Consider the following 20,993-nt stretch of genomic DNA (forward strand, 5'->3'; position numbering starts at 1 on the left):
TAGCATACTGTTATATGAGTACTCTCCGGCGCTCCGCGAATCCCCTCAAAACAAAAGCTGCTGCCATCACCTTAAGCTCCCCTAAAGCTGACGGGGATCGTGGCACGGGAAGGGGTGAGGGTGCGACTCTTCGATGAAAGTAAAAATTTACATACTGCTGCTGGTGACAATGAAAGTATGATCTAGTAGAGGTGCCATTTTACTGCCAGTCTGTGTACTACTGCGTGCCATCACGAGACCTTAACTTCGCTTGCGCGTATGTGACATTCGAAAAGTTTCGATTCTCAAATGATGGCGGCGGCGATGGAATCACCTGTTGAGAGCCGAGAACATGTCATGAATGGGAGTTGTGCGGTGCAGAAAGTGGGTCAAATGACAAATGGCCGCCCTGCGGAATGAATTTTTCTCGCTCGGTGCTCAGCAAACCAAAGAAGAAGTACCTTCCAGTCGAAAGTGGGTCACGCCGCTCTGGTGGAAGAATGGTTTGGCTTGTTGCCTCGGTCGATGTGTGCTGAGCTGACTGCCTAAAGAAGACGCGCGGTGGTAGAGAAGAACCCGAGGAGGCCCGCACAGAGGTATTAATGTTGTCTGTTTGTACGTACACATTACTTACACACTGTAAGTTGGCAAACAAAAGAAGTGGGTTTCGGGAGGAACGGTTTTTCGAAAGTTGTTTCCCCCGAAAAATCGATGCTTTTGTAGCATTCTTCCACACGGGCAACACAGTAGTTGACTGCGGGAGACGTGTAATCAGCCTGGGGGCATAATTTCCCAGTTGCTCATAAGAAGAAATCACACGTCAAGCGAAAGTGAAAATGATTGATTAATGGCTTCTCTTTCTTCCATGTAATCAGCATTCTTCATCTGCTGCAGAAGTCGTCGACGAATTCAAATCACGATGCACCGCTCAGCGGCGTGAAGCCTTCTTATCTACCTAGGGTTGGTAGAAACTCTCGAATCCATTAAACCTGCCATCGTCGTCGTCGTCGTCGTCGTCGTTGTGAAAAGTGCTATACAAACGGAAAGTGTGCAATCTTGGAATCTCCTCAAAAGAGCAACCAACTAGCCGAGCCATTTGCCAGGCTCGTAGCATAGTTTCATATTTTTATTGCACTCCCTTGTGTGCGCGTGCACTCTCTCACACACACTCAAACAGACATTAACGACGAGCATATTTTGTTCCAACACACCCCGTGGTAATAATTCACGATGATCATCGAACTCCAGGTGAAAGTCTTTCTGTTTACCGAGCATTCCAAATGCGAGTAGGCAAACTTCTCGATCCGTCCGTCCGATCGTCATACCTCCTACCACAAGAGAGTCGTTTCGAAATTCCTTCTGCTCAACTGCGCCAGAGCCGAGGAGGGTGCCCTATAGAATTCGCACGGAATCGAATGCAACGCTGCACTAATAAGGCAAGGCAAGTTTTGTGTGCACTTGTGCACGGTGCAGCAGCAGCTGCATCGGTGGGAGGGGGGAGGGTGAAAATGTAAGCGAAGAAAATCTGTTTTCCACTCTGCAACACGGCAGTAGCACAAGCGACGAACCTTGGCGTGCACTGCACTCGAGCTAGCTGGGTAGGTTGATAGTCTTGAACTTGAACCTGGTTCCGATGCTGGTTTGTACGGATCGGTTTTGCGAGAAAACGCCACTGCATCCGCGGAGGAAAAGCGGAGCACGATTTGCGAGCCAGGGGTTGAAGCCCTGCATGATGATGGGGTTGCTATGGAATTGAGTGGGGTGAACAATTTCTATACAGTCAAAATTGGCGGTTTGAAGATCCGGTGTTCTTGGAGCAGTACTACGGTTGTATTTCCAAGACCCAACCAATACTTAGCCAAATACACTACACACTTAAAAAATTATGTCATTTTTTGAAACGTTATTGCTTAAGCAATTTTGAAAACCGACGAATCTTCAGTTTCAATTGGGAAAAACGCATTACGGTTTGTAAGATAAGAACTGAGCCACTCAATGATCCAGATGTGTAATTCCATAAGCTGAACCTAGTTAATAATATGAGTGTATGAGATCGGATCAAAGGCCTTAAAAACCGAGTCAACCGCACGACGAGCCGCTACTTCGTGATATAGTGAGTTGGTATAAACCAATAGGTTATTCATTGCTAACCGCCATTTGACAAAACCATGATGGAACTCGCATCGGCTTAGCGGCATTTCACAACATGAGTGCACCAGTTTTTTAGAAAACCTTTCCAAGGGCAGCATACAATCAAAATGGCTCAACAGTTTTCCACTTGATTGAGGCTACCGATTTGGGTGGATTATGTTAGAAATTTTCCACCTAGTTGGGAACGACTGAATATCAAGATTACGTGTGTCACTTGCTGTAATGTACACACTACAAAAAAGACATGTAAATTTCAGTGCCCTGAGGCCGACACATGCAAGCGGCCTTTTTGACATAAGAATCAGTTGAAAAGGACGAGAAAATCAATTCAATCAAACGCACTTTTCGTCGAGTTGCATATGTTTCAGTTTCAGAACAATTAATTTTACATGCCATGTTTGTCTACGTTCCATGATTTACGTCAAAGCTGAATTACGTCTCGTGTAAAAATAATAATTTCTAAGTGTGTACAACTTTCGATGATGAAAGAACGTAAGCCGTCTATGGCAGAATGGCTCACGTTGTACGATGGAACTTGCTGGAATCTACCGGGTGAGGAATCAGCCAAGATCCGCACAACGAGCTTTTTAAAATGTTTACAAATAAGGTTGCAGCAGTCTTCAGAAATTCGCAATTCGGATCGTGATCGATCCCGAATGAATATTTTGGAGCTGGTGGAATTGGAGTTGCAACTGAATTCAGATGAAGGATAGGTTTTCATGCGATATGGGGAACTTTCCATCGAAATGTACTATCTTTTTTAATTTGTCTTGATATTGATGTATTTATGGCAACCATTTGATAGCTTTCAATCAGCTTTTTTTTTAATATTGAGGCAACTCAGGTTCAGAACCCAGTACTAGGATTGAAGAAAAAGGTTCAGAAATATAAAGACACATACATGGTGATTCGAATTAGCTGTCACTTAAAACATGGGTCATCACGATTGCTCGTTTCTATTTATTTTTGATATCAGTATATTTCAGATATACAACACATTGCGGATCTTAAAAAAAATCCATCTGGCGGCTACCGTAGAGTTCTACCGCAGCTTTCAAAATTCTACAGCTTTGCAAATGAGCTGAATATTGAAAAAAAAAAACAAAGTATGCATTGACATACTTAAAGTGTTTTTGCTTGCGATTCTTCAAAGGCTTATTGATTTTAAAGTGGCAGTAAAACTTCTTCTAGGAGGAATTAATCCGAAAAACTGAAATAAATCTCCGTAAGAGCAATACATAACCTTCACCTTAGCATTTAAATCTCCCTCCTTTTACCTTAATAATAACCCACATTTGTCACGAAAATTTATTACAACTGGCACGCAAGTTTTCTGGAGTCCTGGCGATCATTGGCGTAGCTAATGGGGGTGCCAATGGGACCAGGCCTCTTCGGAATTTATTAGGCCCCTCCTCCAAGAATTTTGGGTGTTTTTTTTTATGTACCGGTATTTTATAAAGCAGGTTCGAGGTTACATTTAACAGCGAATAATAAAAGTAGTTGGTTGTCTTTATTAAGAAAATTTTCAGCCAGACCACAAACAACGACTATGCAAAATTCTAAAAATTTCGTTTTCGAGTTTTTTTTTAAATTTATTCAAATGAGTGATGTTAATCATCGATCGAGTTTCCACTTGCTGCAATTACGGCCTCCACACGCTTCCGGAATGCACGGCAGGTTCTAATAATGTAGTCTGGATCCATTTCTCTCCAGGTATGGGTCAATGTTTGTCTGAGGCTTGCTGTACTCGGGTGGCGTTTAGAACAGGCCTTGGCCTTCATGACGCGCCATATTGAGTAATCCAGCGGATTAAGATCGGGACTGGATGGCGGCCACATATCCTTCACCCAAAACGGAAGATGTTCCTGCAACCACTTCTGAGTGCGGTTCGAGGTGTGGCATGGAGCCCCATCTCGTTGAAAAACAACATTTGGCTTCGGACCGTACTGTTCTTTGATCCACGGAAGAACATACTTACTTAAAATCCCGATGTAGACCTCCGTGTTGACCTTGTCGCCTTCTGGAATGAACACCGGGTCCATTTTTTTTGCCATCGGAAGCCACCAATCCAAACACCATAACGCTAGCTGGATGCTTGGTCAGATACACGTTCTTGTGCTCGGTGGCCACGTCTTTTACCGGAAGAGAACTAATATACCGGTCGGTTCTGGAATTTGCTAAGCACAGATAAAAATTCTGAATTTTAATTGTGATGTAAACATTCATTCACGTAAACTTAAATTTAATTTCACACAACCGAGCAACTTGTAAACAATGTTGTTTACAAAGATGGGTTTTTGTATACAATATTTGCTACATTGCATGAATTGTGCTAGAACTTTACATGATATATAATGTAAACTTATATGATATATGACGCTCCATTTGTGTGCATCATATTGAACAGAAATTTACAACACTTTTCGAACTGTGAGGGGTCCACGGTAAACATGCTCTCGTCGGTGAAATGGATAACCGGATTTTTTCGGATCCGATAGCGATATCCCTCGGAACCCGAGCTGAACTCGGACGACCTGTGGCCACCTTCGCGGATAGTTGTCCTTTCTTTTCTCGGTCTAAAACCCTTTTGACGGTCCACCAGGACACTCCCACGGCGATTGAAATTTCTGTTTGCGACATTTGCGCGTGATTTGTCCACGAATACGCTGCCAATTCGTCATGGTACAACTGTCAAACTAAGTAAATCATTTTCTTTTATACACAGCCTACTACGGTATGAGCTATAGATTACGTGCATGCAAATTGGTTTTCCCAAGGCATTGTATGCACAAGTGAAACGGGAGTCTTATTTTTAAAATGGTGCAAACATTATCACGCATACGGTACAAGGGGGTCAGGGGCCGTGTCACCGATGTGAATATTCACACCATACTACACCAGGGAAGGGGAGAGGAGAGAGCAACACAGCATCTTTACCCATGGGGGTTAAAAAAAGTTCTGCGAGGTACACTTATGGTGAACCAGCTGCTCAGGGATTGTAGAAAGGAAAGGGTTGGGTAGGTTTTGTGTGAAAAACGCATAAGTTATTATCGTAGCGTATCGTTGAAAAATGACCTCGTTTGGTTTGCGCTCTCGTCACATAGTGCATCGATTACATCACACCGTCAATGAAAAATAAATTATAAGAGATTGAAAGGGGTATATTGTGTGATTTACCTATTTGAAATAAAATTGTTTCCGTGTACTTAACAGCCATCCTTCTTGCCCTCCCGCCACCAAATCGTCTGAAGGAGTGTGACGTCAAACTCCGTCATCCATTCAATCAGCCGGAGAACGAAAGAGCGTGCAATGAGCGTCAGCGACCCTAATAAAGGGTGGGGGGAGCACCATACATGAACGATACCACAAATCGTGCCACCGTAACACATATTGTTGGGATGATGACCCGAATAGGTTGTTAGGCACTCCTTACGGTTATCATTCATGTGGGTGTTTCAAAGCAATTTACATCTAATCCACCCTCTGTGCGACCCAACCCGTGCAATGTATTGATTGTTTAGAACCTTGTGTGCTTTATCATGAGTGATCACGGATCGGCGAAAACGACTACGATCTAGCCGGCTTACAATAGATTTTAAACAAGAGTACTAGAATAGATCGTAGTATACTTACAGTTTTCGACGTTCCCATGTACTTGGATATGCCACTTCCATCATCCCTCTGACACAAAATCAGTGTTGGCAAAATCAGAAATCAATTGATATTTTTCCGCTTTCATGCGCTCGCAATATCACGTATGATATTGGAACAAAATATCATGCTTGATATTGATTTTACAAGCCCCTTTGATATTGCGAGACTATCCACAACGTGCATAAATCAAGCTGAGAGTTGACTCGACTCAAAAATGATTCCGTTGCACATCGTTTTCTTCACCGATAACAGACACGAAGTGACTGCTGCCAGCCGTTATGGAAGTTTCGGTTGCATTCGGGTGTACAGCAAAAATCATGAAACTCAATCTCACCACAGTTTGTTGAGATTTGCAGCTGGTGAGTTTTGTTAACTTGATATTCCGAGCTGCGATATCACAGCTTGCAAAATCAACCGCCGTCTGTTTGCCTGTTGATTATTGTCTACAAAAATCAAGCGTGATCTTGGGCGTTGGTGAGATTTGATTTGTTGATACTTTCCAGATAATGGATCATCGCTCCGGAATGTCTTCAAAACTGGGGGGGGGGGGGGATTAAAATCGCTCCTCTTGCACAACCCTTCCAGATGACAGTCCACTCAGCATCCGAAAGAGCGCTCGGTCCGTAATACATTTGATATGGTTTGTAATGTGACATAGAAAACAACAAAAAGAGAAAACCGTAATATTAGTAATAACACAAAGAAAATAATACAAGCGTAACATTGCATAAGGTCCCAAGCAACACCGACAGACTCTCTTCATCGATCCCCTCCCTGCATCCCCAGGGCCATGAAAAGACATTTTTAGCCATTTGCAGCACACAGTTCGATATGTGCTGCTATTATCTATTATTATTATTATTTAGCTTTATTAAGGAGGCTTTCAGCCTTAGGCTGGTTCGCCTCCAAGGCTATTATCTAGCGCATTGAACGGAAAACACGAAAAGAAACAGTTTTTTAGCATATCGCTAAAGAGACTCGATCAATGTCACCTAGGACCCCACGCACTGCTCAGCTTGTATAAACAATATCACATCACTCCGCTTTGAATGGGAAATGGGTTCCGTATCATTTCGGCAATCATACAGTCATCGAAATGAAGGGTTCGTACAACAATTTGGAAAAACTTAATGATGTGATATTGTCACTGTGGAACTAGCACTTAGCTTCAGGTCTCTACAAGTAGGAACCCTTACTGAGCCCTTGCGGCACGTCAAGCCGGCCAGTTTAGCGCATGTCGAGGAATTATATTATATCGATATTTAATCGATAGCTTAGATGAAACGTCTTCAGGCTCTACAAATTGGGCAAGAGTTTAGAGATTTTTCATTAAGTTCAGGGAGCCTTCTGAATATATGTTAGCAAATTTTTAAGTATTTCAGGAATCCTCACGTCAGATTTATGAACTTCGTAGCTGTTTGGCAGAGATCTTACTTCAATAAACCTCGATGAACTTCATGGAAGTTCTGGGTACTTCGTTCAATTTCGAGAATTTTTTTGGAAGTTCAAAAATATTTGTAGATAATAGGGGTCTTTTCAGAAGTTCTAAGATGTTCAGGGATCTTCTTTGAATTAAGGTGAAAGTTAATGCTTTTCCGTTGATAGTGAATCCACACTGTCAATCCAATAATGGGAAGTATTGATATTTTGAACATATTGGTAAACACAATATTATTGTATACTACTGAAATGACAACTTCAATTCCAAGTTCAGGGCAGTCCTTCTAATGCTCAGGGAAGTCTTGCCGTCGTTCAGGGAAGGCCTGCCGAACTTCAGCGAAGTCCTGCCGAAAGTCCTGCCGAAGTTCAGGAAAGTCCTTCCGAAGTTCAGGGAAGTCCTTCTGAAGTTCAAGGAAGCCTTGCCGAAGTTCAGGGAAGTCTTGCTGAAGTTCAGGGAAGTTCTGCAGAAATTCAGAGCAGTTCTGTTAAAGTTCAGGGAAGTTCTGCCGATGTTCAGGGAAACTATAGGAAAGTCCTACCAATGTTGAGAGAACTCCTGCCGAAGTTCAGAGAAGTTCTACCGAAGTTCAGGGAAGTCCTGCTGAAGTTCAGGGAAGTCCTGCCAAAGTTCAGAGAAGTTCTGCCGAAGTTCAGGGAAGTTCTGCTGAAGTTCAGGGAAGTCCTTTCATTTCAATTTTCGGAATCAGGGAAGTCTTGATTCAGAGAAGTTCTGTTAAAGTTCAGGGAAGTTCTGCCGATGTTCAGGGAAGTTTTTCCGAACTATAGGAAAGTCCTACCAATGTTCAGAGAACTCCTGCCGAAGTTCAGAGAAGTTCTACCGAAGGTCAGGGAACTCATGCCGAAGTTCAGAGAAGGTCTGCCGAACCTCAGGGAAGTCCTGCCGTAGTTCAGGGAAGGCCTACCGAACCTCAGGAAAGTTCCTGCCGTAGTTCAGAGAAGGCCTGTCAAAGTTCAGAGAAGTGCTGCCGAAGTTCAGGAAAGTTCTGCCGAAGTTCAGGGAAGTTATGCCGAAGTTCGTTGAGTTATCTAATTATCTTTAAAAAATACCAAGATATATCAGAATACCTTCATAAAAAAGGCTAAAATTTTTACAAAATATACTCAAATACTTGTGATACCACTTGATAGATTTGAAGATCAAATTGGTTTAAAAATATTTTATTGATCAATGGCATATTTGAAGATATACATAGTTCAATTTATCTAATTATCTTTAAAAATAACAAGATATAACAGAATACCTTCATTAAATAGGCTGTAATTTTAGCAGAATATTCTCAAATACTTGTGAAACAACATGTGAAAATTGAGAAAACTTTTGATTAGAAAAATAGACCATACTGGAGGTGGCTGGATTCGATTCCCGGTCCAGTCTAGGATTTTTTTTTTGGTTGGACAATTTCTCGACTTCCCTGGACCACACAATTATACTAATGCAAAAATGGTACAGGCTTCGAAGGATCTCAATTAATAACTGTGGAAGTATATCTAGAACACTAAGAGCACGCAATAAGCTTCATATGCGAAGAAGAAGAAAAGAATAACGTAACAAATCATAAACGGTGAAGTTGATCTATCAAGTGTATCTTCAGTAAAATCTCTCTTACTCAATATGTCCTTTAATTCGACCAAGAAATGGTGATGAATCTGCCTACCACGCAGGTGGAAATGTGTAAGATCGGCTGAATAATGCGCAGTGCGAGGAATTACTCTGCTAGTAACTCTGCAGGAACTAGGTCCTAGGTAATGTTGTTCGTGCGCTTGTTTGTATCGGGTTTTGCAAAAGTGTAACACTGTCTACGGATTTGTGCATGAGCATGAGCATGATTGACCGTCCACGATTGCTACTCTGTAATTGCCAAATCAGCTGTAATTACACAGAGAACCAATAGAGGATGCTTGGGACTCGCAATATTCCTCAATGTGTAAAAACTGGTGATCTCAAACTAGGCAATACCAGCGCCGGCCGCGCCCGACCACAGGTCAAGAAAGGAAGGGGTAGGAATGTGTTGACGTGACACTCGCTTTGATGGAAGCCGAGAACACCTCTGCACTTCCACGAGGAATTACTGTGATATTGGGTAATAGGGTTGGGTTTGCTGCAGGGTTCGTTTTGGTAAACGATACGCTGAATGATGTCCTAACTATCATATAACGCGAAGGAGTTTGCGTTTGAACCCACGGTCATCTGCTCAGTAAGCAAAAACGTTTGCCACTAGGTAGACGAGATCCTTTTTAATCATCGAGTTGCTGTTATTACCATGTAGTCATGTTAACAAATAAAACACTTGACGAATCCTGCATGTGGATGGGCTTGAGATTAGAATCGTTATGTTCTACTCAGTAAGCAAAAACTGTTGCTCTAAGGCCATTGAGCCCCTCATTCACATTTATACCGTTTATCAAGTTGTTATAACTATTCAAACCTGGCACCGACGAAAACGAAAAGTTTTATAAAATACACGATAAACAAGCGATCCTACCATACATTTTTAATATGAAAGGTCCTGGGACCGCGTTTTTCTGCTCAGTAAGCAAACCACTGCAACCGACGATCTTGCAAATCCTAAAACTAAAAGCTACGAAAGAGTAGTCAGGCCTTGATTGAGTTCCACTTTCACGCGACGTTCAATGTTTCGATTTGCTCTTTACGGCAATCATAACAAGCTATGACCGACGTGACGATTGTTTAAGCCCTTGATCAGAAACCATGGTTGACTCGTTCCGAGGAGGTTATTCTATGTGAATGCCATCGTTTCTCTCGTTTTCTTACTTTTGCTACATTTTGCGTGACAATCGCCGTCGACACGATCAAGGTGTTCGACGCAGTCGCAGTGGTTTGTAGTGATATGTGGAGCTCAGTGGCATAATGGCAACTAATTTTGCTTACTGAGTAGAAGACCGTGGGTTCCAGCCCATGCTCTTTCATAATAACAAGTTGTAAGGGTCGAGTCATTGTTTTTTCTCTTCTCTAACTTAAATCGGTTCCAATTGAATAGCTTCATCTTGCTAAATTTGAGTGATCGTTAGTCTTAATGGTTTGTTGTAATATAAGGAGCTCAGTGGCCCAGAAGCGAAAGAGCAGAATATTTTGGGTTCCATACTAGGCTCAGCATTATCGTTTGTTTTTTGACATAGAATAAAAAGCAGGAAAATATCAATGGTAAAAAATGCTTCGGTCGCCATAGTTGGTTGGGATTAAAGAGATTCGGTGGCCCAATGGTAACGATTTCAGTCAAAACAGAAATCGGAAGTGTGCTGATTTGAAATTATGATTGAATCCCTCCAGGGAGGTCATTAATCCGGAATGGCTTCTTTTCTATCGTTTTGCTGCAGATGTATAATTACGCGTTACAGTCAACAGTCATTGAAGCCACCTCCGGAATTGAACGATAATAACAACAACTCAATCGGAAAATATAAAATGGATCGCGGTAGCCTAGAGGCGACCGTTTTTGCATACTAAGCAGAACATAAGAGGGTCGAAATTGAAGCACTTTCATTCTATTAAGTTGTTAGAGTTACATTGCAGTTCAAATTTACAGTACTTCTCACGGTATCTCTGAAAAACATTAATAAGGGGCTGTTCATTAACTACGTAGACAGTTTTTTTTATTATTGCCCCCTCCCCTTAGTATACAATTGTCCATTAAATTTTTTTAAAATGTGTATGGGCCCCCCTTGAACTTTCTACGTAGTTGATGATCAGTCCCTAAACACTACAAAATTAGGCAAAGATGTAATTTTACGGTAGTTGGCAAAGTTACATTTACATTGAAGATGCTCTCTAACGGTAACAACAAAGTGCTGGAGTAATTCTTGAAGATGGATGCAAGTAACGCTTAAGTAACGCTTTACGAATGTGTTCTTTCATAGTTTGAAATACTCCGAGCTCAACGAGTTCGAAAAGCGGTTCTAAAGCGCTCGGCAATTAGAGATTCGGTTACCGAAACAACATGGACGAAGGCTATCCAATCCAACTTTGATTACTGATTACCAAGAATCGTGGTTTGAAGTGAAACATGCAGTTTCTAAAGTCTTTCTCCAGAGCAGATCGTCTTTGCCCTTTTAACTCAGAGAGTTGATTATTTTCCGAAAGAACTTTAAACGATGATGCTTGACCGTGGTACTTAACACACAAATCAAATTCAAAAACATAAGCAGAGACATACACATTTTGTTGATATTCGATAATAAGACCTTCTCTCCTTTGATTGGCGCATCTATCAGTAGGAGGTCTTATACCCTAAGTCAGTTATATGAGTAAACATGAGCTCTCTCAAACTAATCAAACACAACCCTTCCATTTTGAAAACCGTTCTGTCCAAACGACACGAAAAATGTTTTAAGATTTTTCTCATCTCGATCCGACCCGCAGCCGCTGTTGGTTGCTTGTTTTTGACAGCTGACCTACATACTGTCCACTGTAGGCAGTCAGTGGTTGTGTTCAAACAGTGGATAAAAAACAAGCATTTATCTCCGTTGCTTTCTTCAACAAAACCAAACCTGATTTGGACAAACGACCGCACAAAAAAAACTGCCTCATCCCCTGAATAGAAGCAGCAGCAGCAGCAGCAGCAGCGGTACTACGGTTTGGTGTGGATTTGTGTGAGTGTCCGTACGCTCACTGAAGAAGGGAAAGCTTTCCCTCTCAACGATGACGACGATGACGACGATTCCGTGCATAGTGTGTGACTTCCACGGATCGTGATCATGCGATCAGCAGAAGGGGTCCTATAACAAAAGCAACCCCACGGCGGTAGTGGTGGTAGTGCGTCCATGTACGACGACGAAACCCGTCCAACCATCCCTCACAAGCAGCCATCCTTCAGCAACGAAAATAACAACAAAGCTTCAACCAACGACCATGCAAGGTGAATCAAATCGAGTTTATTGACTTTTGCCAGCTGCCTTACATCTCCTGCTAAGCGACCAAACCAACCAACCCTTCTCGCCGTCTGTCTACTAATGCTAATGCCACTACCACCACCACCACCACCACCTTCCATCAGCTGTGGAGAGGAAAGAGAAATGAGAGTCATCAGCAATGCGGTGTATACTAAAAAGCAGTTAGACGCAGCAATTTGGCCTTCAGGGTCGTATCCCTTAGTATCACAAAAATTGAAGATTTATAAGCATATATCGATCTGCATGGTAGGTAGTAGCTGCATCCCTGCAGCAACTTTTTTTTTCCCTCGAAGGGGTGGTATTTACAGAAGTAATCCGTTTTCTAAGCAGCCAAGAAACGAAAACAGAAAACGATTGTGAAACTTTTGGTTGGTATTTTTTTTTTCGGCAGCCGAAAAGCCCAGATCTTAGATGGAAACGAAACTTCGCGTAGCACTACTGGTAGAGCAAGCTCACGTTGATATTTTGTTTTCGGTTCGCTTTCCGACGACACCGTGGAAGGGATGCATTTTTATTATTGTTATTTCGGGCTGCTGTTGCGACTACCGCGCTGGTATACTAGCTGTTACTGCGTAGTAGCATTTTTTTTTTGATCCGTTGGCGAGCATGGACCTCTCATGGGGGTACGCGCTTGTTCAACGGACCTATTACATCAGCCAACAGCACAGGCGGTTCATGTATGTGAGAAGAATTGGTGGTCGTTGCTGCTGTTGTTATTGTTGTTTCCGAACGGTCGGTGGATGGGGTAGTTTTGCTTTGGGAAATACCCACTTGAAGAAAGGCGAAGCGATCCAAGTTCTGAGCTTTCGATTATGACGACCACGGGTGAGATGACTGAGCTCACGCAGATGTGGTCTTATGCAATAATTTGTTTGTGTGATATGATAACTCAAATCAAGATGCATTATGCTACTTTTCTGAAGGGGAAAAGGGGTGAATGTTTTTGTGTGATTCATCGGGGCTTAGGTTGAAGGAAGCATACTGAGCGGTGTTTTTAGGGCACAGACCGGACTTAATTTGCATCAGTGTGAATCATTGGCCATTCTTGCATTTATATGGAAGCTTTTATCTTTATTAATTTTAAACGTCATTACAGTTCTTATGTATTGTACATCTGCTCTGTACTTTGTGAAATGTTACAGATGAGAGTGGCAAAGTGCCCTACTATGAGGTTCGGTGAACTTCGGGACACATTGAGAGGACTCACAAATTTGAATTCATGATCAGATTCAGGATATTCAAGAATTTGGGAGTTCAAACACAAGTCCGACTCATATTGACACCAAATTGACCATTATAACTTGTTTTAAATGTGATACAGATGCGGGTTAAGGAAACTTTTAGTTAGAGGTGGGAAGTTCACGAAACTTAGAAGGTCATTCTGGAAGTACTTTTTTATGGTAGACTAACACTCTTGGGCCATTTGTGACTTGTCCTAGGGATGACCTATAAACTCGTGACTTTGGTGTGAGAGGTATGGATGTTAACCAGCACGCCATGGCCTTCACCCATTCTAGAAGACTTCAATGGACATATAGTGGGAGTTTCAAGACTGGCCGACATGACTTTTGAGGCAAGTTGAGGGGGTTTTAGTGAAATATTCGGTGTGCTTTATAGGAACGAAGCGGTTTACTTGAGCTTTGGCTGACCTCGAAGGTATATCTAGAGCATTCTAATAACAGATTCAAAAAGGTTCGATTGCAAGCTGTCATAATGTATCCGTGGGATCGGGAATAAATTTATCAGACCTTAATCACAGGCCGAGACAACTATTGATGGGTTGACTCTACTTCATTTACTGATCTATGTCTTCTGGAGAACTTCTGAGCAGGGATGGAAAAGTTAGTGACGTCCCTTTACGAATCGCAAACATTTCTCATAGCGAATGCTTTTTGAGCTTTTTAAATGAAGCTTCATCGTTGTCTATGAGATTTTTGGCTGGTTGGTTGTCTCTATTAAGGGGGTATTCCCAATCTTTTGCCTTTTTTCGGCCTGTTTTTCAATTATTTTTTTTTCAAGGAAAATGAATACTAATGCGCCTAACTCTTTGGGATTCTTGTTTATTGAACATTAAAGTTTACAAATAAATTTTTTTCGACATAAAAAAAGACATTATTAACGTCACAAAATGGCGGCAAACAGACCCCTATTCGCCGAGAACGCCTGGACGGGCGAAGACTTTTCTCTGGAACGGCTTCATCTGAAACAGATTTCGTGATAAAATTAATAATCTGCATAAGATTCTCTGGAGCTTCTCCCGTTGGCAGCAAAAAATCTTGCAAATTAACAAAATGGCGGCCATATGAAAAAACAGGCGATTTTTAGCCCGCTTTTTTGCAGCTTTAAGGTGCTTCAAACAATGTTAAATGTTAATATTTTTGGCTGAAAGTGGGAGAAGCTCCAAAGAATTTAATAAGGAACAAAATGCGCAAAGATTCAAGTCAATATCTTTTATAGTTTCTGAGAAAAATCTTCGCCCGATAAAAAAAATGTGGTTTCGAGAAAAACGCGTTTAAAGTTTTGACTTTAGTTAAAACCATTTGGGGGTTCTTACCATTAGTCAGCTATGCCTGGACACTGAATTCGCTGATCGGAAAACGGCTTGGGGGGATGAAAGTATATAGTCTAAAGTACAAAAAAACGTGAAAAAAAAATTTGATTTTTTGAAAAAAAAAGATCGGGAATACCCCCTTAAGGAGATTTTCAGCCAGACGCTGGTTCATCTCCGGAGCAGATTCCATGGTGAATAATCATAGATTAGTTCCTCCAAAGGGTACAGTACTGCTGTCGTAAGTCCAGAGGACAGAAGTTTGAAGGACAAAAGGTCCAAGGGAAAAAGATCGAAGGATCAAAGGTCAAATGGGTAGAAGGTCTAAAGGTCAAAGGTCATATACAAAAAACCAAAATTACAAAAGATTGAAGGGTCAAACGGTCGAAGGCACAAAAGGTCAACGAGACGAAAGGTCGAAGGAAAAAAGGTTGAAAAGATTGAAAATCGGATCGTTGCTGAGTTGAACATCCAAGATATGTTTTATGTATGTATATATGCATGTACAATTCAACTCCCACTGTCCGGCAGTGTTTTTATGGAAGAAAAATGTTTGCAATATAAAGCTGGGCTTAGACAGGCAAGTCAAATGATCAACTCAGAAGAGTTCAATTGGCTTGAAAAGTTGAACCTGGTTCAACTTTTTTCAATTTAAGTGAGTTGATCAAGTCAGTTGAATGGCATGGTTTACACGTTCAATTCGCGTTCAAGTCAGTTGAATTCAACTGACTTGATCAATTGGCTTGCCCTGTTTAAACCCAGCTTAATAGATAACAATCTTATACTGTTCTCATCGCAAACATTTTAAGCCCGGAAGTTGAAAGGTGATAACTTTGTTGAGTTTCAGTTACCTATTTCTGAATGTCTGGTCACGCACGTCCCTTCCGAGGTCACTTTCACTTACAACAAGCCCCGCATACTCATAGTACGAACATCAAGAGGATACTGGCAGTATGTGTACACTTCCATCATCAAAGCAATTTATGCTTTGTATATGGCACGTATTTATTGGTATGTATTTCAAGTGGAAGTAGCGTTAGTTTCCGCAAAAACAAAGGTTGTGTCGCTGAAACCAATCACTATTCCAAGATTGGAGCCTCTGGCAGTGATGAAAAATATCATGACACTCACTCGACTCTCTTCAACGCATCAACCGACAATCGCTGACAGAACATTTTGTCACTCAGTGAGAGGTAGAGCCATGGCAAACAACTATAACTAGATATGGTCGCTGTTCACAGGCAAAACATAACACTCGCTGCTGATGATATAAATCACAACGAAGACAAAAGAAAATGAAAACAATGCCTGCGCATTCCAGGTTCGTCTCGGCAAGCACGACTGTGTGAGTTACAAACAAAGCAGACAAAATTAAACGGAAGCTGTTGGGCTCACTCACCAACACACTCACATAAGCAAGCAAAGCAGCAGCTGCTTCAAAACGAGCACAGAAGAGTGTCGTGATTGTCGGGAATGACCAGATCGGTGATGGATCACCACCGAATACGACATTCACCAGTTGCTTTTTACTTCTTTCGTCAACTTGATGGATGGTCATTGTGATAGGTCGAAACTCTGACTTCTGGCCTGCGTGCTGGAAACACGACTCGCAAAATACATTATCGACGACCATTCCTACTTGATCAACGAGCGGGTATTTTGGAGCGACTTGCAATTACAGTCCCTATGTAGCGTACCGAGTGTCCGAGATATTGGAAGCGACCGACCGCAGCGAGTAGCGCTGGGTAGCATCGAAAGATAATCCAGCTGACGAGGCTACGAAGTGGGGAGCCGGACCGTACTTCAAATCCAACAGCATCTGGTACAGCGAACCTGGATTTATATACTTACCTGAACGAGACTGAAAGAGTGGTGATCCGGAAAAGCAGGAGAAGAGGAGCTACGAGCCTGTTCATCGGGAGATACACGTTCCCGAATGTATTGTGGACATCGACCGATTCTCGAAGTGGACGCATTTGCAACGTGTCATAGCATACGTCCACCGTCGCCATCAACAACTGTCGCAATGTTCGCCGTAACACCAAGGTTCTTACGAAGAAGGATCTGAAGTTGCTATTATTCAACTTTAATTTGACGCGTTTCAAGCTAATGATCATATCTTTTGCCACACATATGCTTAAGTAGTCCAGTAGGTATGGTTTTCGCCTGTAAATCAGCGACTGTCAGTTCGAATCTCGAAATGCAAAGATGATTTTTAGACTTACATATAATAACAATATAAATATGAAAGTCCAATTTGTCAGCAAACAAGATAATGCAGTCCCATGCAAAATATAAGATTATGAAGGGTTCTTCCTTTATATTTTTGTTTTAAATAAAACTATAAGGCTGAACAAGGGTTGAAAAAGACTGTTATTTAATGCCTTAAAAAGCTTATAATTTATTTTACTGTTAAGCCTTCAGCTGATTAAACTCACCAGATTTAAATGTTTAAAAGCTGAACAATGGTTTAAGTGGTATGTGAATAACAATTACTCAAGTTAAAGCTGAATTAAATTCGTCGAAACAACACTTGTTAAGCATCAAATTGCTACCTGTGTATATCCGAAGACATCACCAATGTGCTAACTTTGCTAAGTTAAGAGCAGAGTTTCCATTTCCCGGCTATTTCTGACTACCCGGGAATCGAAAATCAGCTAATGACATTTCCCAGGAATTCTCGGGAATCGGGATAAATTTTTATCCAGCGACTAATAATTCAGTTGAAAGTTTTTTTTTTTTTCATTAGGATTATAGCTATGTCCGACTTTGCACGAAAGTCTTTACCAAAATCTCCGCGAAGTTTCTTCAAACCTACCCTGAAAGATGTGTTGAAAGATATGTTTTTCTAGAAATTTATTCCAATGTTCTGTGGAAGTTTACTCAAACCTTCCCCGGAACTATCTTCCGACTTCCAACAGCAGTCCTACTGACTTCTTGGAAATGGAATTTGTTTCATATTTCTTATGGGAGCTCCTTCTGGCTTGCTACGGAAGACTTCTTGTTTTCCGACTTGCGCGGAATTTTTTTTTCAGAGTTCTCCCAGAAACTTCTTCCGATGTTTCCTGCAAGTGTCTTCTATCTTTCTCCGGAAATTTATGTCAACTTACATCGGAAATTTCTACCAGCTTCTCTGAAAGTTCCTTCCGACTTCTTTAAAAGTCTCTCTGGCTTCCTCTAGAAGTTTCTTCAAGTTCCACGAGTTGTTTTTTTTTTCGGAAATTGCTCACGACTTTTTTCGGAATTTTCCTCCAGAAGTTTCTACTGGCTCCACTGGAAAGGTCATGCTGGTTTTCCCAAGTAAATCAAATAGGTACATTCCCAGGTGGTGTGGTCTATTTTAAGTGAAAATTTATGTTTTTCCTCTGCCTAACACCACTGCGACCAGTAGTTTGATCTATTTTAGTATATCCCATGTCCTTAGTTTAATGCATGTCGTATTACTCCATCACTATTGAGAAATGATGAAGTATTCGATTTTTTTAACAGTTGTCATTCTTGCATTTATCGCAAGGATCCGACTCTAATTGAAAGGTCTCGCTATTTATACGCTTTGGAGTGATGGAACACCCTCCAAAGGCTTGTCCTTTTGTCAGGAATGACACCGATAATGACCATGCATCAGAACCCTACACACTACGAAAAAGACATGTACATTTCAGTGCCCTGAGACCGACACATGCAAGCGGCCCTTTTGACATAAGGATCACTTGAAAAGGACGAGAAAATCAATGCAATCAAACGCACTTTTCGTCGAGTTGCATATGTTTCAGTTTCAGGACACTTAATTTTACATGCCATGTTTGTTTGCGTTCCATGATTTACGTCAAAGCTGAATGACGTCTCGTGTAAAAATAATAATTTCTAAGTGTGTAGTCTTAACCACTTCAAACTAGGAAACAACGAATAGAAGATAAGGAATAACATAGATGAAAAATAACTAACTCATATTTTCCTTGTTTCAAAATCATCCTCGGTGGACAAAGTCACTATCAAAAAGGCATAAAAAGTAATAGGGACTGAGGGTTGATGCATATATTATGTCACGCTCTAAGGGGGGAGGGGGGTCTAATATTTTGTGACAAGCAATGCATTAGGTAGAGGAAAAACATTACGATAGGGGGGAGGGGGTAATTTTTCGCTCGATTTAGCGTGACATAATTAATGCATGAGCCCTAAGATGTGTTACTTTGATTACTGAAAAATCCTGTACCCCTAGTTTGAAGTAGTGAGGACTAGGAATCGGTAGTAGATCTTGCATCCCGTAACGTACCATGAAAAGGTGATCTACCCACGTTACGGGGCAAATGTGTGTTTAGTACAGCTTATTAAAAAAAAAAACAGATGTTTCCTGGGAAGTCGAACCCGTTTCCCGGGAATCTAGAAATGTGAAATTTTGATAAATTTCCCGGGAACTCTTCCCGGAATGTCCCTTCTAAAGGGAGGTCGATAATTATTGCGACATTTGCAAACTTGCGTAACTTTTTTCATACTTGACCGAAATTAAACAAATTTTGCCTAGATTTTCTTTCGAGTGTTATGTTTACATCCACTCAGATGTGCAGTTGTCAGTGAGATTACGGTTGAGATGGAAGAAAATCAGCAAACCGTTTGCGATAGGATTTTGTTCACCCACATGCAAAATCCCGGGGCATAGCGCCTTGGGAAACTGATGAATATACGTCTCAAGGGTCCTCCAAAGGTTCCAGGAACGGATGATAGTGGATCACAAACCAGGATCTAGACGGAAACCGATTGATTGCTCATATCAAGAGGAATCCGAACATTCCGACGCGGGACTTGGCCTAAAAACTTGATGTTTCGCAAAGTGTCGTCCAGAGGGTCAAAAAACGATCCGGATTGAAAACATACAAGGTTCAGAACTTCCCAAATCAGGACGAACGTCAGCAGAGTGTTGCGAAAACTCGCGAAATACCTGTGCTGCGTCGTAGATGATAAAACCTACATCAATGCGGATTCTAAGCAGTTGCCGGGACAGGATTATTTCACGAAACTCACTGGGCCATGAAGAAACACGAACATCAGAAGACCAAAGGAGAGGCGAAGGACGAAAAAGAAATGATGAATGGGAAAAAACTGAGAAAAACGTACCGGAAACGACTGTACTGGCTTTGATGGAGGGCATCAATCGCAGGGTTGGTAGCAGGTCACTTTTTAGTGACATGGTCACTATTTTCAAATCAGTCACTAAAATGTCAATTTTTTCATCAAAAAGTCACTTAAGTCATCAATGTTGAGAGAAAAGAGTTTGATTTTAGAAACTCAGAGTAAAGTCTTATATGAAGACTGTTGACGGAATCTAATATTTTGATTTTTTTTTATCATAAATTTTCATAGATTTCGAAAAAAGTACTACACTCAATATTCAGGCTATTTTACATTAAGATCTTGAAAGTTGTCCAAGCCTACACGGCAAAAAAAGTTTACGTAAAATGCACATGCCTTTTCGAGCGTAGATATTTTCCATCACACTTTTCAGGTGAATAATACGTGTTTTGGGGGAGAGATTACATTTGAGTGATTCACATTGGCATCTTCAAATTGGCATCACTTAAAAGTTACGGAAACTAGTAAGTTATGTTACTGGATTTTATAGTAATGATAAAGTGAATTGGTAATTGACTATATATATATATATATTTCGAATTATTTGAGTCATTAAATGATTGCATTCTAGGAAAATACACTAATTTACAAACGCTATATATTAGAAATACTCAGAGGGAGAGATAGGCGGAGAAAACAAAATACAATTCGGCAGCAGGGATTTGTTCCTAAATTATATTGCAACCCTTGCTAGAAGCTAACATTTCACATGACTTGTATTTTTGATTCGATTTAGGTGCAAAATAATAATTAATTGCATCGCAATATTTTGCACATTTCTTGGTGCCATTCGTTAACCGGCGAAGATCAATTAATCAATAGAGTTAGAATATTGTTTTTGATTCCAAAAACTAGTTGAATTTGAGAAGCACACAAAACATAAAGGTGATTGAATTTCTGTTCGATTGCAATACTCTCAAATTTATTCTAGTAAGAATAAGAAAAAAATCCAATTGGAATGTTCGATTGGCTCAGATTATGACAGTTCATGATGATGATGATGATGATGGTCATTCAGTTGAGTGTAACCTATACATAAACGGAGCTCTGGTCGACATTCCGGCGAAAAACCTAAGCCAACCAGACACCAACCTGACTTCTACCAAACCCCAACCCGATGTTGACTCGACATTGACCCGACATTGACCCGACATAAACCCAAAAT

General features: G+C 41.1%; 1 protein-coding gene across 2 annotated transcripts in view; it reads left to right on the top strand.

Annotated features, from left to right (window-relative positions):
• The window catches only part of LOC135706938 (probable serine/threonine-protein kinase cdc7), a 163,477-nt gene that overhangs the window by 35,655 nt on the left and 106,829 nt on the right, over positions 1 to 20,993 (top strand). The gene's annotated exons all lie outside the window — the stretch shown is intronic.

The sequence above is a fragment of the Ochlerotatus camptorhynchus genome, unplaced genomic scaffold (assembly GCF_037179485.1).
Source record: "Ochlerotatus camptorhynchus isolate MF236.1 unplaced genomic scaffold, CSIRO-AGI_Acam_v1.1 ptg000298l, whole genome shotgun sequence".
NCBI classification, from domain to species: domain Eukaryota; kingdom Metazoa; phylum Arthropoda; class Insecta; order Diptera; family Culicidae; genus Ochlerotatus; species Ochlerotatus camptorhynchus.